This window comes from Loxodonta africana, chromosome 18, assembly GCF_030014295.1.
Source record: "Loxodonta africana isolate mLoxAfr1 chromosome 18, mLoxAfr1.hap2, whole genome shotgun sequence".
In the NCBI taxonomy this organism is placed as follows: Eukaryota; Metazoa; Chordata; class Mammalia; order Proboscidea; family Elephantidae; genus Loxodonta; species Loxodonta africana.
Window position 1 is genome coordinate 66,039,853 of NC_087359.1, and position 14,395 is coordinate 66,054,247.

General features: G+C 45.5%; 1 protein-coding gene across 2 annotated transcripts in view; it reads right to left on the reverse strand.

The window, feature by feature from the left end:
* Positions 1-14,395, reverse strand: part of ITGAE (integrin subunit alpha E) — a 68,619-nt gene that overhangs the window by 53,852 nt on the left and 372 nt on the right. The gene's annotated exons all lie outside the window — the stretch shown is intronic.

Consider the following 14,395-nt stretch of genomic DNA (forward strand, 5'->3'; position numbering starts at 1 on the left):
ATTTTTCCAAGGGACTAGGATTTGAATGCAGGTCTGTCTGACTCAGAGCCCCTGATCCTACACTAAACTAAGCTGTGCCAGCACCAGGGCCCCCTCCTCCAGCAAGCCTCCTCTGGTTCTCCCCAGAAGCACTTCCTGCCTTCACTGTGCCCTTTCTGGACCTGTCCCATAGCACTAGCTCATCACTGTGTCTTGTACCAAAGTTGAAGCAGTACACTGTGAGTCTCAGGGAGAGGGCCTGCTTATTCTGTTTATGTATCTCCAACCAGTGGCCCAAGAGAAAACATACCTGTACAAGAACGTTTTAAAACCCAAAAAATCAAACCTGTTGCCGTCAAGTCGATTCCGACTCCTAGTGACCCTATAGGGCAGAGTAGAACTGCCCCATAAGTTTCCAAGGAGCACCTGGTGGTTTCAAACTGCCAACCTTTTGGTTAGCAGCCATAGCTCTTAACCACTATGCCACCAGGGTTTCCAAGAACGTTTTATACCAGCTTTATTCATTATAGCCCCAAACCTGAAACAATCCAAATGTCCATCAACGGGAGAATAGATAAACTAACTGTTGTTGTTGGGTGCCACCGAGTCGATTCTGACCCGTGGGGACCCCATGTGACAGAGTAGAACTGCCCCATAGGGTTTTCTTGGCTGTAATCTTTACAGAAGTAGATTGCCAGGTCTTTCTCCTGTAGAGTGGCTGAGTGAGTTCAAACCGCCATCTTTTTGGTTAACAAACAATTGCTTAACTGTTTGCACCACCAAAAAACAAAACCAAACCCGTTACCATTGAGTGCATTCCAACTCACAGCAACCCTATAGGACAGGGTAGAACTGCCCCCCAGGGTTTCCAAGGAACGCCTGGTGGATTTGAACTGCCGACATTTTGGTTAGCAGCCGTAGCACTTAACCACTACACCACCGGAGTTTCCAACCCAGGGCTCCTTAAACTAACAGTAGTATCCTCATAAAAGGGAATATAACCCAGTAACAAAAAGGAATCAATGACCGATACACTCAACATGGGTGAATCTCAAAAATCATGCTGAAGCAAGAAGTCTTACATATAAGAGTATCTACTGTGTGATTCCATCTATAGGATGTTCTACAACCAGCAAGACTATGATGAAAAAATTTGTTGGGGGCTTGGGGGTCAGGTAGGCATAGAGATTAACTGGGAAGGAACACCTTTGTGGAGTGATAGGGGTTTGAATTATAAAGGTGGGTGTATTTGTTAAAATCACATTGAGTCATCCACTTAAAATTTGTGCATTTCACAAAAAAAAGAACTATAAACAAATATCAAACTCTAGTTGACATGCATGCTGAGATGTTCAGGGATGACGTATAGGATGTCTGTGATTTACTTTGAAATGCCTGTATGTCAGGTACATTGGCAACGTGTTACTGTTTCTCACTTAGTTTTATATTGTTTGTATATGATACTTTCCCCACATCTACATTTTTTAATGCCGTCACGCTTGTTTTTTCCTTTACGACTCTTGAGCTTTATGTCACGCTTCCCTACTCGAAAATTTTTTTTTAATTCACTCATCTTTTCTCCTTTTTTTGTTTGTTTCATTTCTTCTACTTGAATCTTTGATATATCTGGAATTTATTTTTGTGTATAGAGTGAAATAGGTATCCAGTGCTACATTTTTTCCCCAAAATAAAATTATTTTAGCATTATTTCTTGAATATTACATATGCGTGTCTACGTATTTGTTTACATTTGCAAAAAGAAACTCTGAAAGGATAGATTAAAAATTAATTAAATTGGGTCACAATTTATTATATAGGAATTATTATAGCAATAGTTACATTAAATACAAATAGACTAAATCCTTTAAATAAACAATCACGATTGCCAGAATGGATTTTTTTTTTTTTAAAAAAAGCAAACTCCAACTCTATGCTGCTTCCAAGGACACACTTTAAATATAAGAATTCAGAAAGCTTGAACGTAAAAATATACCTAAAATGCCTTACGCTGACCCTAATCAAAAGAAAAGTGGTATAAATACACTAATATTAGACAAATCAGAATTTAAGGCAAAAAGCATTAATAGAGATAGAGACACATTTCTTTTTTTAAAATAAAGACATATTATAAATGTTTATTGACCTTTATATCCAGTCCTCGGGCCTTCTTATTTTTTTTTCGGTACATGTATCTTTTTCTTATTCATGGATAAAAGCTCTTTATATATGAAGAATGCTAGCTCTTGGTTGCAAATAGCTTTTCCAATTTGCACTTTGCCTTTTACTTTTTTAAAAATTTTATTTATTTTTTATTTTTATTTTGCTTTAAGTGAAAGTTTACAAATCAAGTCAGTCTCTCATGAAGAAATTTATATACACCTTGGATGTATTCCCAGTTGCTCTCCCCCTAATGAGACACCGCACTCCTTCTCTTCACTCTGTATTCCCCATGTCCATTCAGCATGCTTCTGTCCCTCTCTGCCTTCTCATCTCACCTCCAGACAGGAGCTGCCCACGTAAGAGACACATTTCTTCTTTTTTTTTTTTATTAACTTTTATTAAGCTTCAAGTGAATGTTTACAAATCCAATCAGTCTGTCACATATAAGTTTACATACATCTCACTCCCTACTCCCACTTGCTCTCCCCCTCTTGAGTCAGCCCTTTCAGTCTCTCCTTTCATGACAATTTTGCCGGCTTCCCTCTCTCTCTATCCTCCCATTCCCCCTCCAGACAAGAGTTGCCAACACACTCTCAAGTGTCCACCTGATATAACTAGCTCACTCTTCATCAGCGTCTCTCTCCCACCCGCTGACCAGTCCCTTTCATGGCTGATGAGTTTCTTCGGGTATGGTTCCTGTCCTGTGCCAACAGAAGGTCTGGGGACCATGGCCGCCGGGATTCCTCTAGTCTCAGACCATTAAGTTTGGTCTTTTTATGAGAATTTGGGGTCTGTATCCCACTGATCTCCTGCTCCCTCAGGGGTCAAGAGACACATTTCTTAATGAAAAAGGGTCAAGTCACTAGCAAGATGTCAATACATGCAATTTTAAACATCTTAGGTACCTGGTAACATCGCTTTGAAATATATAAGGCAAAATTGACTGAATTAAAAGGAAAAATAGAAAAATCCAAAACCAAAATGGAAGACTTTAACAAACCTCTTGTATAAGCTTATAAAAGTAGAAAAGACAATCACTAAGGATATAGAAGATGTAGAACGACACAATTAACAAGCTTTACCTAACTGACAAATAGAACTCTGAACCCAACTATGATAAAATACTCTTTTCAAGTACACATGAAACATTTTCCAAAATGGACCACGTGCTGGATCATAGAGCCAGCCTCAGCAAATTTCAAAGGATTGATATAATGCGGAACGTGTTCTTTCACCGTAGTGGAATTAAACTAGAAATCAATAACAAAAGAAAACTGGAAAATATGAACAACTTGAAAATTAAGCAACACACGTCTAAATATCCATGGGTCAAAGAGGAAATGGTAATGAAAATTTTAAAATACTTAGAACTGAATGAAAATTAAAACCTGACAGGCCAAAACTTGTGGGACACGGTTAAAATAGTGCTTAGAGAAAAATCACAGCCTTAAATGCACATTTTTTAAAAATGAAGAAAGGCTGAAAATCAAGGATCTAAGTTTCTATTTAAAGAGGCTAGAATAGGAATAGAAAACCAAATCCAAGAAAACAGAAGGAATGAATGAAGATCTGAGCAGATATCAGTGAAATAGAAAAGTAATTTTGAGCAGAAAAAAATCAACAGAGCTGAAGTTTGTTTTGAAAAAAGATTAATAAAACTGATAAGCCTTTAGCAAGGCTGCGAAAGAGAATACAAATTATTGATACCAGGAATGAAAAAAGGACATCACAATAGACTCGGAGACATCACAAAGAGGATATTAGATAAGCTTTATGCCAGTAAACTTGATAATTCAGATGAAATGAACACTTTCTTTGAATACTCCTGTGTCTACTAAAGAAATTGAATTCATTATTAAACACATTCCTAAAAAGAACTTCGAGTCCAGATGGTTCACTGGTGAATTCTTCCAAACATTTAAAGAAGGAATAATACCAATCATACACAAACTGTTCAGAGAATAAAAAGTGAGAGACTACCTTCCAATCATTTTACGAAGGCCAGAATAACATTGGTATTAAAACCTGATAAGAACAATATATGAAAGGAAAACTGGCAATCTTTCTCTCTTGAACATAGATGCAAAAATACTAAACAAAATACTAGTAAATCAAATTCAGAAATACATAAAAAGCATAGTACATCACAACCAAGAACTGATAAACTGAGCTTCATTAAACTAAAGAACTTCTTAAAAAAAAAAAAATTTATCAACAGACACTATTTTTTAAATTGTGCTTTAAGTGAAAGTTTACAAATCAAGTCAGTCTGTCATACAAAAATTTATATACACCTTGCTATGTACTCCGAGTTGCTCGTCTTCTAATGAGACAGCACACTCCTTCTCTCCACCCTGTATTCCCCATGTCCATTCAGCCAGCTGCTGTCCTCCTCTGCCTTCTCATCTCCCCTCCAGACAGAAGCTGGCCACGTAGTGTCATGTGTCTACTTGAGCCGAGAAGCTCACTCCTCACCAGTATCATTTTCTATCTTATAGTCCAATCCAATTCCTGTCTGAAGAGTTGGCTTTGGGAATGGTAACAGTCTTAGGCTAACAGAAGTTCTGGGAACCATGACCTCCGGGTCCTTCTAGTCTCAGTTAGACCATTAAGTCTGGTCTTTTTATGAGAATTTGAGGTCTGCGTTCCACTGCTCTCCTGCTCCATCAGGGATTCTCTGTTGTGTTCCCTGTCAGGGCAGTCATCAGTTGTAGCCAGGCACCATCTAGTTCTGGTCTCAGGCTGATGTAGTCTCTGATTTATGTGGCCCTCTCTGTCTCTTGGGCTCATAATGACCTTGTGTCTTTGGTGTTCTTCCTTCTCCTTTGCTCCAGGTGGGTTGAGACCAACTGGATGCATCTTAGATGGCTGCTTGCTAGCATTGAAGACCCTAGATGCCACTCTTCAAAGTGGGATGTAGAATGTTTTCTTAATATATTTTATTATGCCAATAGACCTAGATGTCCCCTGAAACCATGGTCCCCAGACCCTCGCCGTGCTACTATGGCTTTCAAAGCATTCAGTTCATTCAGGAAATTTCTTTGCTTTTGGTTTAGTCCAGCTGCACTACATCTCCTATGTTGTATGCTGTCTTTCCCTTCAGCTAAAATAGTTCTTGTCTACTGTCTAATTAGTGAACACCCCTCTCCCTCCCTCCCCATCCTCATAACCATCAAAGAATATTTTTTTCTGAGTTTAAACTATTTCTTGAGTTCTTATAATAGAGGTCTCATACAATATTTGTCCTTTTGCAACTGACTAATTTTACTCAGCATAATGCCTTCCAGAGTCCTCCATGTTATGAAATGTTTCACAGATTCATCATTATTCTTTATCAATGCATAGTATTCCATTGTGTGAATATACCACAATTTATTTATCCATTCACCCATTGACGGGCCTTGGTTGCTTCCATCTTTTTGCTATTGTGAACAGTGCTGCAATGAACATGGGTGTGCATATATCTGTTTGTGTACAGGCTCTTACTTCTCTAGGATATATTCCAAGGAGTGGGATTGCTAGATCATATGGTAGTTCTATTTCTAGCTTTTTAAGGACGCACCAAATCGATTTCCAAAGTCTTTGTACCATTTTAGATTCCCACCAGCAGTGTATAAATAAGTGTTCTAGTCTCTCCACAGCCTCTCCAACATTTATTATTCTGTGTTTTTTAGATTAAGGCCAGCCTTGTTGGAGTGACACAGTATCTCATTGTAGTTCAAAAAGACACTATTAAGTGCTTGAAAAGAGATGTATCTGGTGAAGGACTCAGAATATATACAGAATTCTAACAAATCAGTAAGAAAAGGCATGTAAGCTGATAGAAGGACACTTCACAAAAGAGATTTCCGAAATGTTCGGTAATCATACGAAAAGGTACTCAATTTCTTTAGTCATCAAAAAAAGGCAAGGTAATGGCCATGTGATACCACTACCCAACCACCAGAATGGCTAAAATGAAAAAAGAGAGACAGTCCCAAGGGTTGGCAGCAATGTGCAGCAACTGGCACTCTCAAATACTGCTTGTGAGAGTTGTAAATTGGTACAACTCTTTTAGAAAACTGGTAGCACAAATTGAAGCTGAATATACACACAATCTATGACCCAGCAACTCCACTCTTACACATATAGCCAACAGCAATGTGTTCATATGTTTATCAAAAGACACAAGAACGTTCATAGCCACAGCGTCCATAATAACCCCAAACTGGAAAACCCGAGTATGCATTAATAATAGCATGGATAAATAAATCACCATATATTCACATGACAAAATACAGCAATGAAAATAATTCACTCATAAACATAATGTTGATGAAAGAAGTCAGGAACAAAACAGAACACACTGTCTCATTCCATTTAGACAAATTTTAAAAACAGGTAAAATGATGGTATTAGAAGTTAGGATAGTGGTTACCCTTAGGGGCAAGGTAACTACGGGAAGGGGTCATGATGGGGAGCTCGGGGTGTTGGTAATATTCTGTATCTTGATATGGGTACTGGCTACGTGGATTTAGCTATCTGAATTTGTCCATGTTTATGTATATTGTACTTCCAAAAAAAAGTTTTCATTAAAAAATAATAAATACACTTATTTGAATCACATTGCATACATATAATCCCATGAGGTCATAATGCTATTCAAAAGGGGGAAGGAGGAGGAGAGAGAGAAATAAAAACAAAAGAAATCAAAAGACTTCACTGGTTAGCATTGGCAGCAACAGGGGCACCAGCTCCTTACTCTGAAAATTGACAATTAAAGTGAAAGTAGTAAACATTTAAGGGAACCCTCGTAGTGCAGTGGTTAAGAGCTTGGCTGCTAACCAGAAGGTTGGCAGTTTGAACCCACCAGCTGTTCCGTGGGAGAAAGATGTGGCAGTCTGCGTCGGTAAAGATTACAGACTTGGAAATCCTATGGGGCAGTTCTACTCTGTTCTACAGGGTCAGCAAAAAAGAGGAAGACCCTCAGGGAGATGGATTGACACAGTGGCTGCAACAATGGGCTTGCTCAAACATAAGAACAATTGTGAGGATGGTGCAGGACCGGGCAGTGCTTCGTTCTGTTGTACACAGGGTCGCTATGAGTGGGAACCAACTCGAGGGCACCTAACAACAACAAAGAATTGTTAATTTTGTTAGGTGATAAGGATGTTGTGACCATGCATGTTCTTCAGAAATGGATACTGAAGTTTTTTGGCATGAAATGACATGATGTTTGAGATTTGCTTTAAAATAATGTATCTGAAACTGTCATGTGCGGATGAATCACCTGCAGTTACTGACTCATTAGGTGAGGGGGTGGGGCTCACATACTAGTCTAGCCAGCTCCCAGAGGATGCCCAGGCTGCCGGTCCTCAGACCACATTTTCAGCAGCGAGACTCTAAAATATATCAGCAAAGGAAACAAAAAGGGAAAGCGAAATAAACACAGCAAGTGTAGCAAAATCTCGATAGCTGTGTGATGTGGGTGATGGGTATACTGGGTTTATTACAGTTATTTTTCTTACTTTTGTACAAGCTTAAAATTTTGTTATTAAAAAAGCGACCTTCCAAAGGCCCCCCAGAGGACTGAGCGGGGCCACTGAGGGCAGCGTCTGTGTCTCCCATCTCTGAATTCCCGGCCCTTCTCCCTGAGCCTGGCACAAAGTGAGCATCTATACTTCATTAGTTTTTCTTGGTATCTGCCTGGCCCGGAATGATCTGTGGTGACTCATAAGGACACACAACACAATAAAACTCATTTTAAAATAATGGAGTGAGCAAAAAGGGCAGGGGAAAATGGAGGTTTAGAAAGTGCGGTGGAACCATTACAGCACAAATGAGGCCAACAGCTGAACTATGTATCAATGAGCGCGATTGCTTTCTATCATGGGCCCCACCCTGGGCTCTGAACACAGAGCTGGCACACAGTAGGCGCTTAATAAAAGTAGTTGTGGCATAAATTCGTGAATGAATGGATTTACGCTTTCTTGAAGCCAACATCAGAAACCCTGGTGGCGTAGTGGTTAAGCGCTACAGCTGCTGGCCAAAGGGTCGGCAGTTCAAATCTGCCAGGCACTGCTCAGAAACCCTATGGGGTGGTTCTACTCTGTCCTATAGGGTCGCTATGAGCCGGAATCGACTCGATGGCACTGGGTTTTTTTTTTTTTTGAAGCCAACATAAAGATGACAATGATCAGACACATCATTGGCCAATACCAGTTACTGTCAAGTTAATCCTGGGTGACCCCCAGGTGTGTCAGAATGGAACTGTGCTCAACATGGTTTTCAATCGTTGATTTTTTGGAAGTAGACTGCCAGGCTTTTCTTCTGAGGTACCTCTGGGTGGATTCGAACACCCAATCTTTCACTTAGCATCCAAGTACATTAACTGTTGGCATCACCCACATCATTTACAGCGTCCGCAGAATTTTAAAAACTGAAAAATAAAAAAGTGACTATCTGATGAAGCACAACTATTCCTGTTACTTAAACCAGAAAAAATTTCTCTGAGGGCCCTCTTAGCAAGAACACTAAGAATGAACAAACCCCACACCCCAAGTTTCCGGGAGCTGTTATTCGTGTCCTCCCGCCATAACCTCAAAGTAGAATGCAGAGAACTTCACCAGACCATCAGCTCTTCCCCATTTGGGGGTGGTCACGGATCCTTCTGAGAATCTGGAGAAATTATCAAAGCCCCCTGCACTCCCCCGAATGCACATCTGTACAAAATCTTCCTCTGCCTGAGACGCTCTCTCCACAGGTGTCTTACGGCCTCCTCCTCCTCACCATTTGTTCTCGGAGAGGCCTTCCTGACCTCCCCCCCGCCCGGGGACTCCGTACCCCCACAAGCCTTGACTAGAGCATCTACCACAGTAGGAAATGACCTCACTTGTCATGTTTATTGCCCATGACAGCAAGTCACAGGGGGCAAAGACAGTATGAGTCGCCTTCTCCGCCACATTACCCCAAGACCTGGAACACAGGCCTGCACTCGGTAGGTTGACTGAAGGGGGTTCACAGACCCCCTAAATTCTACCCACGGGCCCTCGAGGACTATAGATCAAGACCCCAGGTCAGGGAGAGGGCTGCCCTGCACTGCATGAATAAAGAGCTTAGGTATAGGACAGCCAGCATGGAGTTTGGCTCAGGCTCCAGGCTGGACCCTGTGTTTCTTGGTCAGCGAGGCTGGGCTAAGAGTGGTCAGCAAAGGTGTGTTGAACCAACTAGAAAAGAACTAAAACATGAGAACTATCAGCTTTTTCCAAGAGGTGACTGGAGGGCCTTCTTTTCTCCCTTTTTTTCTGTCTGTGTAACTGATGTGATTTGAAACCCCTAAGAAAAGCCCAGTCTTCCCTTCTGGGCCCCAATGGCACCACCCCAACCCAGCCCAAAGCACACCCTCTGCCCCGTAAGCTCTGCATCCCATCAGCCCCTCTGCACCCACTCCCTGAATACCACCCCTGCCTTTCCACCTCCAGGTCTTTGCACGTGTTATTGCCTCTGTCTAAGGCACCTTCCTCACGCACAGCCCCTCCTTGGGGCCCTGCCAGACACTCCCTGCCCCAGGAGCCAACCTAGGTTCTCAGGTAGCGTGTCTGTCTGGCTCTGACTAAATCCTGTCTGGGTCAGAGAGATCTGTGATTAAGTCTGTCTCCCCCAAACTGTGACCTGATCTGAATCATCCATGACACCCTCAACCACAAGCCTGGCTCAGCACAGGGCAAGGCCCAGAAGAGGTGCCCTGGAAATGTCAGAATGGGCCAGAAATGTCTGTGCCTCACCCTCACCCCATTTTTGCTTCATTCAACAGAGGAATCTTGGAAGAGGAGGGAGAGATGAGAAGATAGGCAGAGAGACATCACAGTTATCCAGTCGGGGCCCTGCTGTCTTCCAGGCACCGTGCTAGGTGCTAGGCCCAGAGAGGTCAAGCAATTTGTTCACGGTCCATTAGTCATTTGAAGACTTGTGTCTGGGGCCCAGTTATGGCTGGTTCCAAAGCCTTTGGGAAAAGCTGGAGGCACTAAGGGGTTGGTGAACACAGACAGCAGGGCCCCAAATGGCCCCCAGAAACTGGGCACTGCTCCTGCTTGGCACTGCTGGGCTAGCAGCTTGGCACTGCTGGGCTAGCAGCTCAGCACAGGGTCAGAGCTCTGGCTTAGCGGACAGGTACCTGGGTTGGTGAGCCTCCTGTGCTCTGTGGCAAAGTGGGACCAGAACATGGAGAGGGGCCACAGTGACCGAGCTTTCCCAGCCACCCTAGCCAATCTGAGAGCCAGCTGGTGCCCAAGGTGCATGGCTCACCTTGCTCAAGCTGACTCCCTCCAGGCCCCTAACATTTTACCTTTGCTTGGGCTGTCCCTAGACCAGGTAACCCCTTCCCTTCACCCTCTTCCCACTGAGACTCAGAGAAAATAGTCTCACAGAGTCACTGAAGGACCCTGGGCTTGCCACCTCACCTCAGTTTGCCCATTTTTAATATGGCGGTGTGCACATCAAACAGGGCAACACCTGGCCCAGCATCTGATGTGTTGGAGGCTCAGTATGTGGATGCTACTGTTAAACCAAAAAAAAAAAAAAAACCAACAAACCCCTTGTCATGGAGTCAATTCCAACTCCTAGCAACCCTATAGGACAGAGTAGAACAACCCATAGGGTTTCTAAGGAGTAGCTGGTAGATTTGAACTGCCGATCTTTTCGTTTGCAGCCGAGCTCTTTACCACTGCACCACCAGGGCTCCATGCTAATGTTAGAGGGCTCTAATCACAAGAGCAGGACTTCCATTTCTGACAGCCTTGCCTTCTGTCTCAAGGCTGTGAGACATCAGAGCCTAGCCAAACCAGTGCCTGTCACCACACTAGCCACAGGGCCGCCTCCCCCAAGCTGTCCCAGCCGCATGGCCTGCTGAGTCAGACAGAGATCCCCCCTCCATCCTGTCAGCCACCACTACCTGCCCCCACCCTGTCCCCCTCATCTCCCCCATCACACTGGGGTTTTAGACACATAGTCTCACAGCACAACAGTCATCGCTATCCCGCTTTAGGAAAAAGAGGCCCAGGGGGCGTGGTTTGCCCAAATCTGTACAAGGAGCCAGCTGTAGAAGTAGGACGAGAACCCAGGTGTCCTGACACCCTGACAATGCCCAGAAAGGCCCTCAGTAGAGCATCTGTCTAGTGAAGCCCCGTCCTCACGAACCTCGGGTCTTCAGCCCGCCAACCTGGCCTTTTCACCGCACAGCCTTATCATCTCTAACCCAAACCTTACAGCCATCCTGGCCCCCTCCCTCTCCCTTTACAATCCACCTAATGATAATAATAGCCAATGGGTCTGGAAAAAGCCTGTGCTGGGCACCATGCTAAGTGCACATGGATTTTCTGATCTTCCTCTTACAAATTTCTCACAGGCGTCTCCTCCCCATGCCCATCCGCCCCAATATCCCTGGACTGGACCTCAGCAGCAGCCTCCTCACTGCCTCCCCTTTCTCCCAGAACCCGCTCTCAAACAACGCGTAAATCCAATGGTTACCACCCTGCTTAGAACCTTCTGCGGTTCCCTGTTGCCCCTGGAGTAAAGTCCAAGCTCCCTCAGCCTGGCTCTCCAGGCCCACGGTCTCCCTATACACACTCCACAAGACAACCTTCCTGAGAAGGTGAGAGGTGTTGGGTTCCATACTCCCCACAAATGCTACACTTCTCTGACACTCTACCTTTGCTTGGGCTGTTCCCTCTGCCTGGAATGCCCTTTCTCCATTGCCCTTGTTGTGGGGCCTAGGCGTCCTCAATGGGCTGGGGCTAGAGGGGCTATCTCTGTGTGTGTCTCTGTGTGTGTGTTACAGCCTGCTTTCTCACCATGTAGGAGCCCCCAGGACAGGGACAGTGCTACCCTCACCTTTGTCCTCACCACCAACACCAAGCTTGGCCTGCTAGCGGGGAAGGATGTCAGGCAACATCAGAGCAGACAGCCTTCTGCTCCCACGCAAACCTCACCCTCCAACTTCCTAAAAACCAGATTCCTCACACCCCCACACCTTTGTCCACATTGTTTCCTCTACACAGAAAGTACCCCCACCCCCTGTCTGTACCTGCTAACAGCCACCCCATCCTTGAAGGCCCACCTCAGACACTAGAGTCCCCCACCTGCAATGACCAAGGGTTCTATGACCACACTTGCACAAAGGTCCAGGCTGGTGTCCTGGGGCAGGCCTGGGTCTGCTGCCCTCTGGTTCCCCCAGCAGGCCCAGCAGCCCGAAGGCCTCAGCCTGAGTTGGTCAGAGGTCAGCAGAGCAGGTCAGGGGCTCTGGCTCCTTCTTCCCCACTGTAAGGTTTTATAGGTTGCTAGCACAGTTCCCTTCACACGATGAGGGATGTAGACTCAACCGCTGAAACCCAGAGAGGAGAAGTGAGTCGCTTCCATCACAGATATCAGTTAGGAGTGAAGACTGAACTGGAGACAGTGGGCTGTCAGGCAGCATGGTATGATGGAGTTGTGTGTTGGGGAGATGTGTGGGCAGTTCCAGATCTCAGTGTTTATCTGCGCCCAACTCATCTGCTCCCAGGGATAAGAAGTGGGCATCACCACAGTGGGTGACCTGGGAAGGTAGAAGGTCAGGGTCAGGCCAGAAGGTCCTAGAGTCCCTCCAGCCTAGGGAGATCCATCCAGGCACAGGAGTCAGGGCTCTGGGTCTGGGGTCACAGTCTGAGGGGTTGCTCTCGCCCTCCCCGCCACCTCCTTGCCATTCTCTCAGACTCTCCTCAGCCGTCAAGACTCAGCAACAGTCCCACCTCCTCCAGAAGCTCTCCAGGACTGGTCCATCCCTAAGTCTCAAGACCCCACCACTGGGAGCAGAATTGTCACAGCTTCGTTTCTCCCACCCAGACTGGAGCTGCTGGTGCCCTGCTCTCGCCCTCTTCCCAGAGCCTAGCCAAGCTGAGGGCTGAGCGATCTCATTGCAAGTCCGCCCCATCTGCTCTCTGCTGGCCATCAGCTTGGGGAGTGCAGAGCTTCAGAAAGGGCTTGACAAATGTCATCTGCTGGAAAAGGTGCTGGGGTGATGGCTGGATGTCCTAGAGGCTGCAGGAGACAGCGATGAGCAGAAGCCCAGAGTGATCCCAGGGTTATGGTCCCAGGCCATGAGACAGTTCAGAGCTGGGAGGCAGGGCAGAGGCCTAGGCTTGAGCCCTGGCTCTATTGGTACTTGCTTGCAACCCTGGGAATCACTACCCCTCCAGGCCTCAGTCATCTCCTCTGCACTGGGAGGGTGCGGTCCAGAGTCTAGTCTAAGCATTTTCTCTGGACATTCTTTGTGATGGGGAACTAAAACCATAAACCATGGGGGTGAGGCCCTCTTCAAACCCAGTATGTAACTGAAAATAAAGACAAGTCTAAACTAAAATGAGGAAAACTTCAACAAAGTTTTGGTTTTCCCATGACTATTTTCGTCTTTTTGAAATATCAAAATACATCTGTCCAAAAATGTAGGCTCTGCTGGTGCCCTACTCATGTTTTGGCCTGCCTCTTGGGTGATCTTGTCCCTGATGGATGCCATCCCCGAGTCCCCCCCCCAGCATGACCTCAGCTGTCTCCAGGCACTGTTTGTGCTCCATAACTGGCCCCAGCCCATCCTCCAGAGAGAACTCAGATTCCCAGGCGCCTCTGAACTATGTACAACTAACTGTCCATCTAATTCTCACTCCTGTCAAGCTTCTGGACAGAGAAGGAGTTCCCAGGAAGCCTTCCTAGATCACTAGGCAGGCTCACCCTGGCCTCAGCCTTGATCTGATCCCCTCCTGGAGCTTACTGACCATGTTCACTCAGTCTCAGCCCTGGGCCTCACAGGCAGGTGCAGGCTTATGCCCTGGCTTACTAACCTGGCTTCCATGGGCAGCTTAAAGGCCAGAATGGGACCCCCAGTGAGAAGAGGAAGTGTCTCCTCCCCCCCTCCACCTACACACTATTTCTCACACTGGCCCTAACATCAGAACAGGAAGCAGGCTCCCCCCAACACACTCACCCACTACCATGCAGACACAGGACCCCAGTCTCTTGATAGCACATTCTCACAGGCTCACCCTCATCAACTGAACCCCTGGTCTGTAACAGAAGGGTGCTCTGCTAGGCAGGGCGGGGGGGCATTGTCAGGGTATGCACTCTGAGAACAAACTCAGTACAAACAAGAGGAGGTGCCCAGAGTGGGTGCTGTGGGGACAGGGCCTGGGGTGGGGGTGCTGGCTAGAGGGAGCAGGGAGCAGAGCCCTGGAATCTGAGGCCACAGGCTGTC